Raw genomic sequence first — 13,841 nt, forward strand, 5'->3', positions numbered from 1 at the left:
GGTTCATGTTAAAGTGAAAACAAACAGTCTTCGATGTTATTCCTTACGGAAAATAATCCATTTAAATGCAATACATATCTAGCATAAGAGAAATGAAAACGATATTTTTTTTCAAGGTAGGTGTTGCAACTGCTAGTGTTGGTAAATAACTGCAAAAGATTAATTACTTTGATCTCCCCCCCAGGTAGTCTCGGAAACCATTTGTCATTCTGACATCTGTAGACAAACATCAAAATCTAAATTGAGGTGGCTCTTGAAACCTAAGACCATTCACCCCTTGAGACTTGCCTTGAGTAAAAATGGACATAACAGGTGTTGCAGTAGATCTCTGCCAAATCAGCCTGACACATCGCACATTCTGAGCCGCACATAAAAAAAAATCAAGGAAGGAAACCTGCCCTGGTGCCTTCTGTGATCTTGCTGAGTTTGTTTTAAGCTACAAACCAATGCAAAACTTGATCTTTTAAAAAGCTCTCTTTAAAAAGGTAAGCGCATTTTTAAACATTCAAAGTACGACATTATTTCAGGCTGCTCAATTGCTTACAGTATAAATGTCTTAGAGTATGACTCGAGCATTATTTAAAGTAATGATGCCATAAAATATTATGACGAATAATAAAACAGCTTAGCTGATTACATACAATAACTAGGCATAAGTAATAACTTCTTTCCAGAATTCATGCCTATGCCTATACTCACACAGACACTCTGAAAACTTGTTAAAATTCAAAGAAGGGAAACTTGCTGGATTTCTCCAAGATAACTGAATAAAAGTTTAACAGAGAAGAAAAAAACCAGGGCTGATCCTTCAACTTCCTCCCTCTTTGGAGGAGTAAGGAGTATTATATAATACAATATTGGAGATGAGCAATTTATCATAGGGAATATTCAAATTTTTAATCACAAATTAGTTAGAAAATTTTCATAGACATTTAGCTATCACAAACTTTTCACCTAGTGATACCTGGTGACTACTTTAACATTAAGATAGTCACGGTCATAATTGGTGAATATTTACAAATTATTACTTTTTTTTGCTAGTGCTAGGTCTTAAGACATTAAAGGGTTAATCAAAATCTTTTCATCTATTGATACAGAACTCACCATCAGGATGATTTTAACATTAAAATGAGCAATCAATATTTTCTCCTACGCTACTTTTAATTTATTTATTCAACTTGAATGACCAGCCATCTCAAACAAGTAACTTAGAATATTCCTGGGAATAATTGCCTGCAGAAAGAATCATTTTCATTTCTGGGCACATCATAAAGCAATTTAAGAGGCACAGTCTGAATTTTTCTATGTAGAATCCAAAGCAAATGAACAGTATAAAGATCATCCTGAAGAACTTCATTTGGAGAGAAGCAAAGAAAAAGTAAAAAAAAAATACTTTCATGCTATGTGGAATGCTTAATAACATTGTAGCATTGGGGAGGGATTGAAGAAGAGAGCCAATAGTCTACTTGATCAATTGTCTTAAACAGCATCACCACCAGATGGATCCATAGCTGGCTGACCGGTCGTACACAGCATGTGGTCCTCAATGGAACCGCATCTACATGGAGGGAAATGTGTAGTGGGGTGCCGCAGGGCTCTGTTCTGGGCCCAGTGCTCTTCAACCTCTTCATCAACGATTTGCACGAGGGGATAGATGGGGAAATCATCAAATTTGCAGATGACACCAAGCTGGCAGGAATAGCCAACACTCCAGAAGACAGGCTTAGGATACAAGAGGATCTAGACAGATTTGATCACTGGGCGCTATCTAACAAAATGAAATTCAATGGTGAAAAAAGAAAGGTTCTACATTTGGGCAAGAAAAACCAAATGCACAGGTATTGTATAGGGGGTACCTTGCTCAATAGTAGTAATTGTGAGAGGGATCTTGGAGTCCTAGTGGACAATCACTTAAATATGAGCCAGCAGTGTGCTGCAGCTGCCAAAAAGGCCAACACAGTGCTAAGCTGCATTAACAGAGGGATAGAATCAAGACCACGTGAAATATTAATACTACTTTACAATGCCTTGATAAGGCCACACTTGGAATACTGCATTCAGTTTTGGTCACCACAATGTAAAAAAGATGTTGACACTCTAGAAAGAGTACAGAGAAGAGCAACAAGGATGATTAGGGGACTGGAGGCTAAAGCATATAAGGAACGGCTGCTGGAATTGGGTATGTCTAGTTTAATGAAGAGAAGGATGAGAGGGGACATGATAGCAGTGTTCCAGTATCTCAGGGAGTGCTACAAAGAAGAGGGAGTGAAGCTATTTTCCAAGGCATCTGAAGGCAGGACAAGAAGCAACGGATGGAAACTAATCAAGGAGAGAAGCAACCTAGAACTAAGGAGAAACTTCCTGACAGTTAGAACAATTAACCAGTGGAACAACCTGCCTCCAGAAGTGATGAATGCTCCAACACTGGAAGTTTTTAAGAAGAGACTGGATGGCCATTTGTCTGAAATGGTATAGGGTTTCCTGCCTGAACAGGAGGTTGGACCTGATGACCTCCAAGGTCCCTTCCAACTTTATTATTATTATTGTTGTTGTTGTTGTTGTCTTACCATTTCTTTGAAGCAGTACAATACCTTGGTGACCTGAAGATGCTAAAGGAGGGAGAGACCCATAAATCTCTGGTTGCTACAAAGCTAAAGGAAAGAATAGGCAGATCCAGAAATTCTTGTTATCTAGCTAGCCTATATTACAGTACTGTTCTTTTAACAGAATAACAGAGTTGGAAGGGACCTTGAAGGTCTTCTAGTCCAACCCTCTACTCAAGCAGAAGACCCTATACTATGTCAGACAAGTAGCTGTCCAGTCTTTTCTTAAAAGCCTCCAGTGGTGGAGCACTCACAACTTCTGAAGGCAAGTGGTTCCACTGATTAATTGTTCTCACTGTCAAGAAAGTTTTTCTTAGTTTAGGTTGGGTCTCTCCTTGATTAATGTCCACCATTGCTTCTTATTCTACCTTCAAGTGCTTTGGAGAATAGGTTGATTCCCCCTCTTCTTTGTGGCAGCCCCTAAAATATTGGAACATCACTATCATGTCCCCCCTAATCCTTCTTTTCATTAAATTAAATATACCCAATTCCTGCAATCATTATTTGTATGTTTTAGCCTCCAGTCCCCTAATCTTCTTTGTTATTCTTCTCTGCACTCTTTCTAGAGTCTCAACATCTTTTTTATACCATAGCAAACAAAACTGGATGCAATATTCCAAGTCTGGTCTTTTGGCACAACAATTGTTGGTAGAATCTAAAAGGTGGTATAAATAGCTATCTAGCATGGCTGAAGCCAAAGTCCAAGGTCTGAAATAAAAGGAAACTGGAAGCATGTGATGAGAATGCTTAACGTATAAGGAGATGAGAAAACAACGTGACAGCGGCAAAAACTGACTGGAGGACAGAAGTGGTTTGCACAAATTCAATTGGCCAGCAGATCCCATCTGCTAAGCATCACCTGAGTGTGCCAATGGTGGGACGGGCAGTTCAAAACAGCAGACTTTACATATTTTACAAGTGCCTCAAGATGCTGTCTACTTAATGGGGAGATGGTAACACTATTTAAGATGAGTATCTCTAAGGATGACTTAAGATTGTTTCACACTTAGATTGTGGGGAAAAATTAAGGCAATGTCCAAATATATTTCAAGGGTGTATGGATGCCAGAATTAGATACAGTTAGGGAAAATCCCTTTGAAAAAAAGAGAAAAAGGAAGAAAATGTGAAAGACAACAGATAAAGAGGTGGAAGCTGAAAGCTTAAATCTCATTTGTTAATCATGTGCATAGAGTTCCATCCACACATGTACACAGTTTGGAATAGATATTTCAAGATAAGTTGAGGACTGTGGGCTTGAACAAAAATGTGCCCTTTGGCATTCCAGTGGTCCATGTGCACAATCCAAATAATGATAAAAATGTTGTTAAATTTTCTGCCTCCATGTTGATACTGGCTGTCCCTGTTTAGAGACTATTTAAAGGGAGGATTTGTAAAGTCATACCCAGGTCACATATTTAATTGGGACATGGCTGGTTTACAGTTGCTAACAATCAGGATGTTCAGTAATGAGAGCTGAGGAATACATATAGGTGAGTGGAAATACGGTTTTGCTTTGGGTAAAGAAAACAGCAAAGAGGAATAGCAATAACACTTAGATTTATATACCACTTCATATGCTTTGCAGCAGTGTCGGAGTGGTTTACAGTGTCAGCATATTGCCCCTCACAATCTGGATCCTCATTTTACTGAACTTGGAAGGGTGGAAGGTTGAGTCAACCTTGAGCCAGTCAGAATCAAATTCCTAGCAGTGGGCAGAGTCAGCCTGCAGTACTGCATTCTAACCACTGTACCACCAGGGCTCTTTAAATAATATTAATAACAACAACATGGCAGTAAAAGGAGACAAACCACCTTCAGATTATATGAAAGTTATTGCACTTCTCTATAAGAAAAAAAAATAAAAATCCCCACAAATGAGGCAATACACTCCTATGTGCTGTATGTCTGCAGAGAAACCAGTCCAATTGAGTTTAATGGCTCTTATATCGGGTAAGTAATCGTAACACTGCATCCTAGGAATCCTGCTTAAAGGCCCTGTTATGGCCAGTGAGGCTTGTTACCAAGGAAGGAATTACATTTCTGTTCAAAGTACAGAGCAGTTTACAATACATAGGTCTATCCAAGTTGTAGGGATCATGCTCTTGTTCTTAAAATATACACCACCAAATTGCATGAACGGTAAACACTAGAAGTGGGCTGAGATTTCTCATAAAATAATATCATAATTGATTGCATATGTGTTACAGAGACAAGTGGTGAAGGGAGAGCTCCTCCAGAATTTTTAGAAGCTCCAGAATGGTTTCATTCTTAACAGCACAACCTCATTTCTGGGATTTCTTTTACTACGTTGTTTTCCATCTTCTTTCCATTAGTGTTAAGGAACAAAAAAAAAATCATCAAAATGCTGTTCTTTGGTAGTGTTGGAAATCCTCCCTTTAAAGCAGACATCCACACTTCTTAAAGTTGCCAAGATTGAGAAACACTGCTCTCTAAAAAGAGGAGGCACATTAATCCTCTTTGAGCACTACGATATGGAACACTATGGTATGTCCCAGTAATGCTAAATCAGAGAAGCATTTTAAAAATAGCTCAGTCCTTTTGATTTTAACAGTTTACATTTCTATTTTAAACCTAACTAAAAGAAAACATTCTCAAGAGGGATGAAAGAGTCGTGATCTGATATCAAACAACACAAGGCACAATAAATAAGGAAGTAATATAATAAGGTGGTGCTATCAATTATAGCTTCGATGGTTTGAATAAGGCTGCATGACCTTCAGCAGACGAATGCTTTGCAAGCAACTGAAAATGTTGGGACACCCAGACTTGTCAAATATTTCATCATTTACTTTTTTAAAGGATTCTCCCTAAGAAACCATTTATCAACCATTTTCTGGATGTTTTAAGATAAGAACTGCAAATATTAGAGATTTGGAGGGGGGGGGCTTAACAATCGGAGGAAGTCCTGCTGCCAGTTTTTTAGCATTCCCTTGAGTCTTCTGAGTGTAATGAAGGACTTCATATTTCAGTGCATGCAAGTTTTCAGAGACTTTTGCCTGTGTCTTAAAGCTTCCCTTGAAGATGCCCATTTTTTTTCTTCTGTATTCGGAGTTCTAAATATATTTATTTGAAACACAGCACAATCTATTTCAAGGGAACTTACTTGAAAGGCCTCAGATCATATCCTGACAATGGGATTTTATTGATATGACTCAACTGTCCTATGCTCTGATATAGCTTCAGCAGTTAGTGCATAATTCATTGTTGTCCATTTATGACAATGCCTATTATTTCGACCTACTACAGGCATGTAAGATGCCTTGGCAGCCTTTACATTAATACAGTGATGTACCACTCTAATCCCTCTATTATCTTATTTATTCTTTCAACTTTCTTCTGTTATGTATGGAACTCAGAACAGTATAGATCCAAGTGATTACAGGTAGAAGACTTGGTTAGTTTTGGCATTGTGGTACAATTGTCTTATAATAATAATAATAATAATAATAATAATAATAATAATAATAATAATAATAATAAAAAGTTGGAAGGGACCTTGGAGGTCATTAAGTCCAACCCCCTGCTCAGGCTGGTAACCCTATACCATTTTGGACAAATGGCTGTCCAGTTTCTTCTTAAAAACTTCCAGTGTTGGAACATTCACCACTTCTGGAGGCAGGTTGTTCCACTGGTTAATTGTTCTAACTGTCAGGAAGTTTCTCCTTAGTTCTAGGTTGCTTCTCTCCTTGATTAGTTTCCATCCGTTGCTTCTTGTCCTGTCCTCAGGTGCTTTGGAAAATAGTTTGACTCCTGAAAGTGCATACTACAGTATGTAGATAACTATCATTCAGTGGTAGACTTTTAATATAATCTTACTACATAATCAGTGTACACATTCCAATTTATAACATGAAGATAAACTTGCCATGATCTAGAATAACTGAAATGTGAGCTTTTGAATTGCAAGATTAGGTAATATAGGGAAGAAAAAAAACAGTCCAGTTGCCTTTTGGAGACAGCTATGACCTGGATGCCTGAGAATCTCCACAGACATTAGGTAATATATACATTTGGTTAGCACATTTTCTTGCTCCTGTGACTGTAGTTCCATGAGGCCAGCTATTGATTTATGTCAAAGGTATGTATTTATATTAGGAAAGCTTTTATGTTCCTTCAATCATATTGACTATGGCTTACAGCCACAAGTACAAAATACAATGACACAATGATTATCAGTTAAAACAATCAGTTATATATGGTTATAACCAGTGGTGGGATTCAAATATGGGAAAAAACGGTTCTCTGTGTGGATGCTACTTCCGGAAGTCCATTCTGGGCCTGGGCCACAAAAAATAAGCTAGCAGTTCTGCCGAAATAGTGTAAACCGGCTAAATCCCACCACTGGTTATAACTCTAATAGTTCACAGCTCAATCCCCTAAGGCAGGGGTTCCCAACTCCTGGGCCATGGACTGGCACCAGTCCATAGCCTGCCAGGAATGGGCCATGAAAGCGAGCAAATCCCCATCCACCCATGCATGCAATCCAGGCAGTGCACAAAACCATATTGCCCCCCGATCCGTGGAAAAACCATGCTCCATGGAACTGGTCCCTGGCGCCCCAAAGTTTGGGGGCCACCACCCTAAGGTACATATAAAAAGCCACATTTTCAGATCTTTCTAAATATTAAAAAAAGAAGAGGTGGGAGTTTCAGCAGGTATCTGGACTGCATCAGTAGCATACCAAAACTCAATCAAACTCCCACAATACAGGTGTTACATGACAATATCAGATTCTTCCAGTTCACACACAGGGCACTATATTTTGCACGAGCTGCAGTTTCTGCATGATCTTCAAGGTATGTACAAGACTTTACAGTAGTTTGGCCATGAAGGGATGGTGGCATGCATCACTGTCTCCAGAAATGGCCACAATTGGTGCACTAGCTAGGGACTGGGCAAAGATCCTCCTGAATCCCAAATCTGCTCTTTTAATTGGATCTTTGCGTGTCGGAGCAATCCATATTACAGATAATCCAGAATTAAAATTGGCATAATCCTGAAACCAGATGGCTTCTGAATTCACAGCCATTGTGTCACATGAGGGTTAAGTTTCATACTTTTTCACTTCAACCTGAACCGTGCACTTTCAGATATTGGATAAGCCTTCCATTGCATTTGGCTTGAGTGGGACATGTATTTAACTGAACATTGTTAGTATCTGTATGATACTGAAGCCCAAACCTTAGATGTCCTTCTGAGTGGCGTCATGTAGATATTAAGTAAAATGGCAAGAGGACGGATTTCCCCTACACATAATGACTATGCACTCAGGAAGGAGTGAAAACACTGCAGCAGAAGTGCCCTGGTCACCCAAACCCTTTGCAGACTGCCCAGATGATATCATAGTTGATAGTCCTGAAGGATCCTGAGAGATCACATAAAATTAGTAGAGTTATGCTCCACCTCTCATCTAAATCCTATCATAGTTCATCAAAAAGCGTGACTCTCACAATTTACATTCCATATATAGGTCTGACCCAGACCATCTATTCTGTCCAGAGCATTTTGAGCTGATAGATTAGTCAGTTTCCTTAAAAAGGAAAGGTTAAAATTGGATAACAGTTGCTTTATACAGCAAGGCCCAGAGTTTGCCCATTAAGGTGGGAATGCACCAATACCAACTTTATCAGCACTTTCCCTCCTGCAATGAGACATTTATCACAACCGTCTGGCTCCTCTCTGGCATCATGTACAGGCCAAGTTGAAGCTGAAATACAGTCCACGGGAATCAGAGATCATTTCACCAAGGATTCAGTCCAATTCTTCAGGAGCCATAGGTCTTTCCAGATAACTAGCCTCCACTCTTGGCATCATCTCCCACTCTGTTCAGACAGCTTGTGACTCTGAGCCGATATTGATGATTTTAATCTACAAAGTGCTCTATTGATAAAGTGATTTATTGATAATTTCTCCAGCCCATTCTACTCTAAAGGGATCTTGTTTATTTTTTAAATATTTTTTTTTAAAAAAAGAACTACAAAATGGCATATAGAGATACAATAGGAGTGAAGAAGTAGTTCTGCTTCCCAAGGCAAAAGGTCAAATGTGCTGTCATACCTTGGTCAAGTAAAATTCACTTATCATCCCCCATACTGCCCCATTTCATTTTTCAAAACTCCTGAGAAAATCAAGGGGCCCTGCCATTAATATGAAGGAGTGGCCATTCAGGAGTGATTCTAACAAGCTTTCTTGTTGCCTCCATATTTCAAGGCTAGGCTCCTACCAGAATCATGCTCCATTTCTAAGTTTGAAATCCTTCTATACTGTCTTGTAGAGGGAATGCATCTAATCATTTTCTACTCCTAAAGAAATGGGAATTTTTGGTCAACCATGCATACGGAAGAATCTTAATGGGATCATGTTTACTTTTCTTGAGCAATGCAATAGGATTACATATCATTGCTTTAGGACTATACTATACTGTTTACGCTTTGTTCATCTGAGTGTGTAAGAAATCTTTTAGTACATCAGATAATTTTTAGCACTTAACCATCACAGTAACCACAGGTGACAGGCTCAGAACTTGGTTTTTACAGCCTTCACAGTTCCACTCCTTCCTGCAAAAGAGAAAAAAAAACATGTTAAAACTATAAGACATACCCCCAAAGAAGGCTAACAATATTAAAAACAAAGAGGTCCTTGCCCAAAAAGAAAAATAAACCCTACAGAAATATTGGCTTTACCCACATATGTAAAATAGCAACAACTGTACTGTATATCATATTGGCCTTTGTTGGATCCTACAGCAATTCTTCTACCAGTGACTTTCAGGATCTTCTTTGCATCATTCACCCTCATTGAAATGATATAAAACTTGTTCTCATTACTATTTCTTTGGCAAAATGGTGGTTGATTCACTCTAGTCTAGAAAGCAGTGTAAATTTCTAATGGGAAAATTACCTAAGACCTCCTATCCTTTAAAATAATTGACCACTGTGATCATAAGAAGAATAGAAATAAAATGTCTCTTAAAAATTAAACCACATGAGTGAAAGCTAAGTAGTTTTAATTTTAGCATCTTTGGAATTAGTTTCCTTTTGTATACCAAATATAGAGCAACTGAGCACTTTTGAACAGAACATGATACTGGTTGCAATTCACATCAACCCAAGGTGAAATCATTCTTCTTTTGCTGCCACAGACAAAACCAAATAACATCATAAAGTTTAGTACAACCAACATCTATTCACTGCATTGTGGTCTTTCAAATATATGACCCAGGGGGGTTTAAATCTGAAATAACGTCTGCAACTGAGGATGAAATTACATCATTGTTTTTTAAAAAATGTTTGGCACATAAAACAGATGTGGTCTAAATATAAATGGACCATTAAAAGTAAAGTCCTCTTGAACTTGAGTTTGGCTCTTTGGTGATTTCACAAAGACATACTGTACAGTACATATAATTTTCTTGGCAATAATATGGATATGGTTTTCTATTGCTTCCTTCCCGATTTAGTCCAAGATTCTCTTGGGAATCTCTCATCCAAGAAGGAACCAATGCTGACCTGCTTAACTTTCCAGATCAGCCGAAAATTGAGTACAGTGATAGATCATGAAACTGGAACTATGGAATAAACAAATAAGCAAAATGGTTTATCTTCCTATCTACTAACAATTCTCTTACCCTTTGCTGTAAAAGTACATCAAAGGAAATATGATTAAATAAGATGTACATTCAGTTCATCTGAAGAATCAGACATAATAACGTGGTGGCGCAGTGGTTAGAATGCAGGATGCATTCTGCCAGACTGGCTTCCATCCTTCCGAAGTCAGTAAAAAGAGGACCCAGATTGGGGGGGGGACTGCTTAGAGAGGGCTGCAAAGCACTATGAAGTAGTATATAAGTCTAAGTACTATTGCTATAATAACTTGGATGTTTTGCTGGCAGGTGGCATATAAATCTTTTAAATAAATATGTTAAAAAGTGAAATTGAAATCATGAGTGACTCTTTAAGTTATGGAGCCACAGCCAAATGTTGGGCTGTGAATTATTCTTCTAACCAACCAGCACAGCCAATTTCCTACCCATATTGCAATATTCATCCAGCATTCTGAGATACTTAGCAATAGCACTTAGACTTATATATACCGCTTCACAGTACTTTACAGCCCTCTCTAAGCAGTTTACGGAGTCACCTTTTTGCCCCCAACAATCTGGGTCCTCATTTTACCGACTTTGGAAGAATGGAAAGCTGAGTCAACCTTGAGCCAGTGAGAATCAAACTGTCGAACTGCTGGCAGTCGGCAGTCAGCAGAATCAACCTGCAATACTGCATTCTAACCACTGCACCATTATGGCTCTTAACTTACTTAGTCCTCATTATATAATTTAGATGCTCCTCTACAAACTGGCAGAAAACAAGAGGGGAATTTCTATCGTCTTAATTTTTTCTTCTTCTTCTATTCAGTCGTATCCAAGTATAAGTTCATAGGAGTTACTTGAGAGGATACACTTCAAAAAGCTGCTTTATACTTGTAAATGTGTTCTCTGTAGGAGCATTGTATGAAGTGAACAATTTACAGCTGATTATGCTTCAGTGCAGACAACACTTTTCCAATTTCATCTTAATCATTATGTTCCTCCCCAGTCATCCCTTCTCATTGCTTTTTCTCTGTGGTTTAGCTGAAACCATGGTGCAATGTGGCAAATAATCACCAAATTCTCTCATAAGAAGGAAAAGCACACCCACTTCGGGGTGGTTTTTCTTTTTTCCCTCAACTTGTGATTCAGGATTATCCTCTGGTAACAAAAATAAGATGCATGTTATATAACAATGAATTATTCACAGTAGTGGGTTGTGATTCTACATTATAATGAATTCCAGGTGATCATTTTTGCATAACCAGTGTGTGCTGATGTGTTATTCAAAATAAAGAGGCACAACACATTTCCTTGCAATGGAATAAAATGGGAGAAAAAGAGAAATAGAATTATAACATAGGATAACCTTTATTGTCATTTTTCTGTGTACACAATGGCACACATTAAAATGAAATTCTGATGCCCGTTTTTGAAAGAAAAAAACCCACCCATCAAACAATGTCACCATCCCAAGGATAACAATAATAATATAATAGCAGCCGCCGCCGCCAAACATCTTATACAGGTTATACAAAATGGATAATATACAGCCAAGAATCAGAAAAGGAGCTAATTTTCTAATGTTCCCACATATTCTTCCTTTAAAACAATTCATTGTGGCTTATGGAATTATCAAGCATTTTTTTGGCAGGACAGAACGTAATATCCTTAATGAATTTGGCATTGATGTAGAAAAGCTAGGAATTTTATTTATAAACTTCTCACAGCAATAATTGTGAAACCTACATAGTCTAAGTAGTGCTTTTCTCAGAAAGATTGATGGAAAAAATAACCCAAAAATAAATTACTCAGAGAAGTTGTGCTCTAGTCTAAGGAAGAAACTACTGCTAGTACTGAACCATTATATAGATTTTATTGTGTAAATATTTACATTTCTCAGAAGAGAATATAAACATTGTGCCCCAAGTCTCTGAGTACAAACACATACACAACTTACATTTAAATAAACAAGAAAATACTACAAGGCAAATGCGACACAGTCACACTTTGACTTTGTTTTGCCTCTAAAAAAAGAAGAAAAAAATCAAAAATAGACATTGTTCAGTAGATTCCAAAGATAGGCTCCACTCAAAAATCTGTGGAGAAGACAGGTATTTATTTCCCACATTTGAAAAAGGGAGTTCCCACTGGCAAGCTTAATGCACAGACGAGTAAAGGACAAAAATAACTTAACAAAAAGTTTTTTCTCACAGACTTTCTATGGTAGGAAGGAAGATAACGTTTAAGCAAAGACTGCATATCCAACATCTGAACTTTAAAGTCTCATCACAATAATTGCAAAGAACAATATGCAAAACGGGTCTTCCCCCCCCTCCCTTTCTTCAAATAAAATCTGTTAGCTGCCTGTCCCTCACATATCCTGACAATCAAATCAGAATGTACAACTGATGGACACCACTCTCTAGAGCAGTCCCTTTAATGGAAGAGGTCATGACAGGCAAAGAACTTCAAGAAAGCCCCAGCATTATTTCTAAATAATAAAAGTTCCCCACCTTTGCCTGGCTAAACAGACTCATAACTGTGTCACATTCATGTTAGTTGCATATGTATCGTGGTAAAAGCTGGGGAAAGAAAGGTCCTGGGAAAGACCTTTGTCTTGCAAAATCAGCAGAGAGTATGGCCATAGTTGAATCAATCATTCAACTAAGTTTATGGCACTGTTTATATAAGAGAATAATCCATATCCTAGCAAAACTCAAAGGCAACAGGGGAGAAATGCATGTTAAATCTAGCAAGAATGATGTCAGCATTGTGAGTAACCTAACCAAAAAGAGAAGCAACCTAGAACTAAGGAGAAATTTTCTGACTGTTAGAACAATTAAACAATGGAACAACCTGCCTCCAGAAGCGGTGAATGCTCCAACACTGGAAGTTTTTAAGAAGAAACTGGACAGCCATTTGTCTGAAATGGTGTAGGATTTCCTGCCTGAGCACAGGGTTGGACTAGATGACCTCCAAGGTCCCTTCCAACTTTACTGTTGTTGTTGTTGCACCAAGGACTCCTTGTAGATGAGGGTGGTGCTTGTTGAGTAGTCCATGTAGGAAGCACAACCAGATGGACTAATTCTACTTCATTGTAAGTTAAATGAACAGACTCTTGTAAATCTGAAAGTACACTTCTTCCCTATGGCCTATACAGTCCAAGAAATGAGGAAGGGTTCCTTCTGAGATATTTGCTATGCCCAATTTCCTTTTGTCCCATTCAGTTGCTGCTTGCCTGACCATTCCTCCAGCTGGGTCTCCTCCCCATCTTAAAAGGTCATTCCCACATACCATTAAGCAAAAACAGCTGGGTGATCTTGGACCAGTCATTCTCCCTCAGCCCTAGGAAGAAGGCAATGACAAATCACTTCTGAATTCTTGCAAAGAAAACTGCAGGGATTGATCCAGGCAGTTGCAAGACATAACACTGACTTCAAGGGGAAGGAAGGAAGGAAGGAAGGAAGGAAGGAAGGAAGGAAGGAAGGAAGGAAGGAAGGAAGGAAGGAAGGAAGGAAGGAAGGAAGGAAGGAAGGATCCCTTTTGCTGCTGACTACCAATGTTCGAATGGTTTATTGACCCTTACATTAGTCAATCATGATAAAGTAATAATTTGTAAGCTAATTGGGAAG

General features: G+C 38.3%; 1 long non-coding RNA gene across 1 annotated transcript in view; it reads left to right on the plus strand.

Annotated features, from left to right (window-relative positions):
- Positions 1 to 355: 355 nt before the first annotated feature.
- The window catches only part of LOC120310961, a 15,978-nt gene continuing 2,492 nt past the window's right edge, over positions 356 to 13,841 (plus strand). The window contains exon 1 of the long non-coding RNA XR_005557499.1: positions 356 to 485. This is a non-coding gene — a long non-coding RNA (uncharacterized LOC120310961). The remainder of the gene's footprint in view (positions 486 to 13,841) is intronic.

Source organism: Crotalus tigris, unplaced genomic scaffold (genome assembly GCF_016545835.1).
Source record: "Crotalus tigris isolate CLP2741 ecotype Arizona unplaced genomic scaffold, ASM1654583v1 scf7180000018304.516572, whole genome shotgun sequence".
Lineage (NCBI taxonomy): Eukaryota > Metazoa > Chordata > Lepidosauria > Squamata > Viperidae > Crotalus > Crotalus tigris.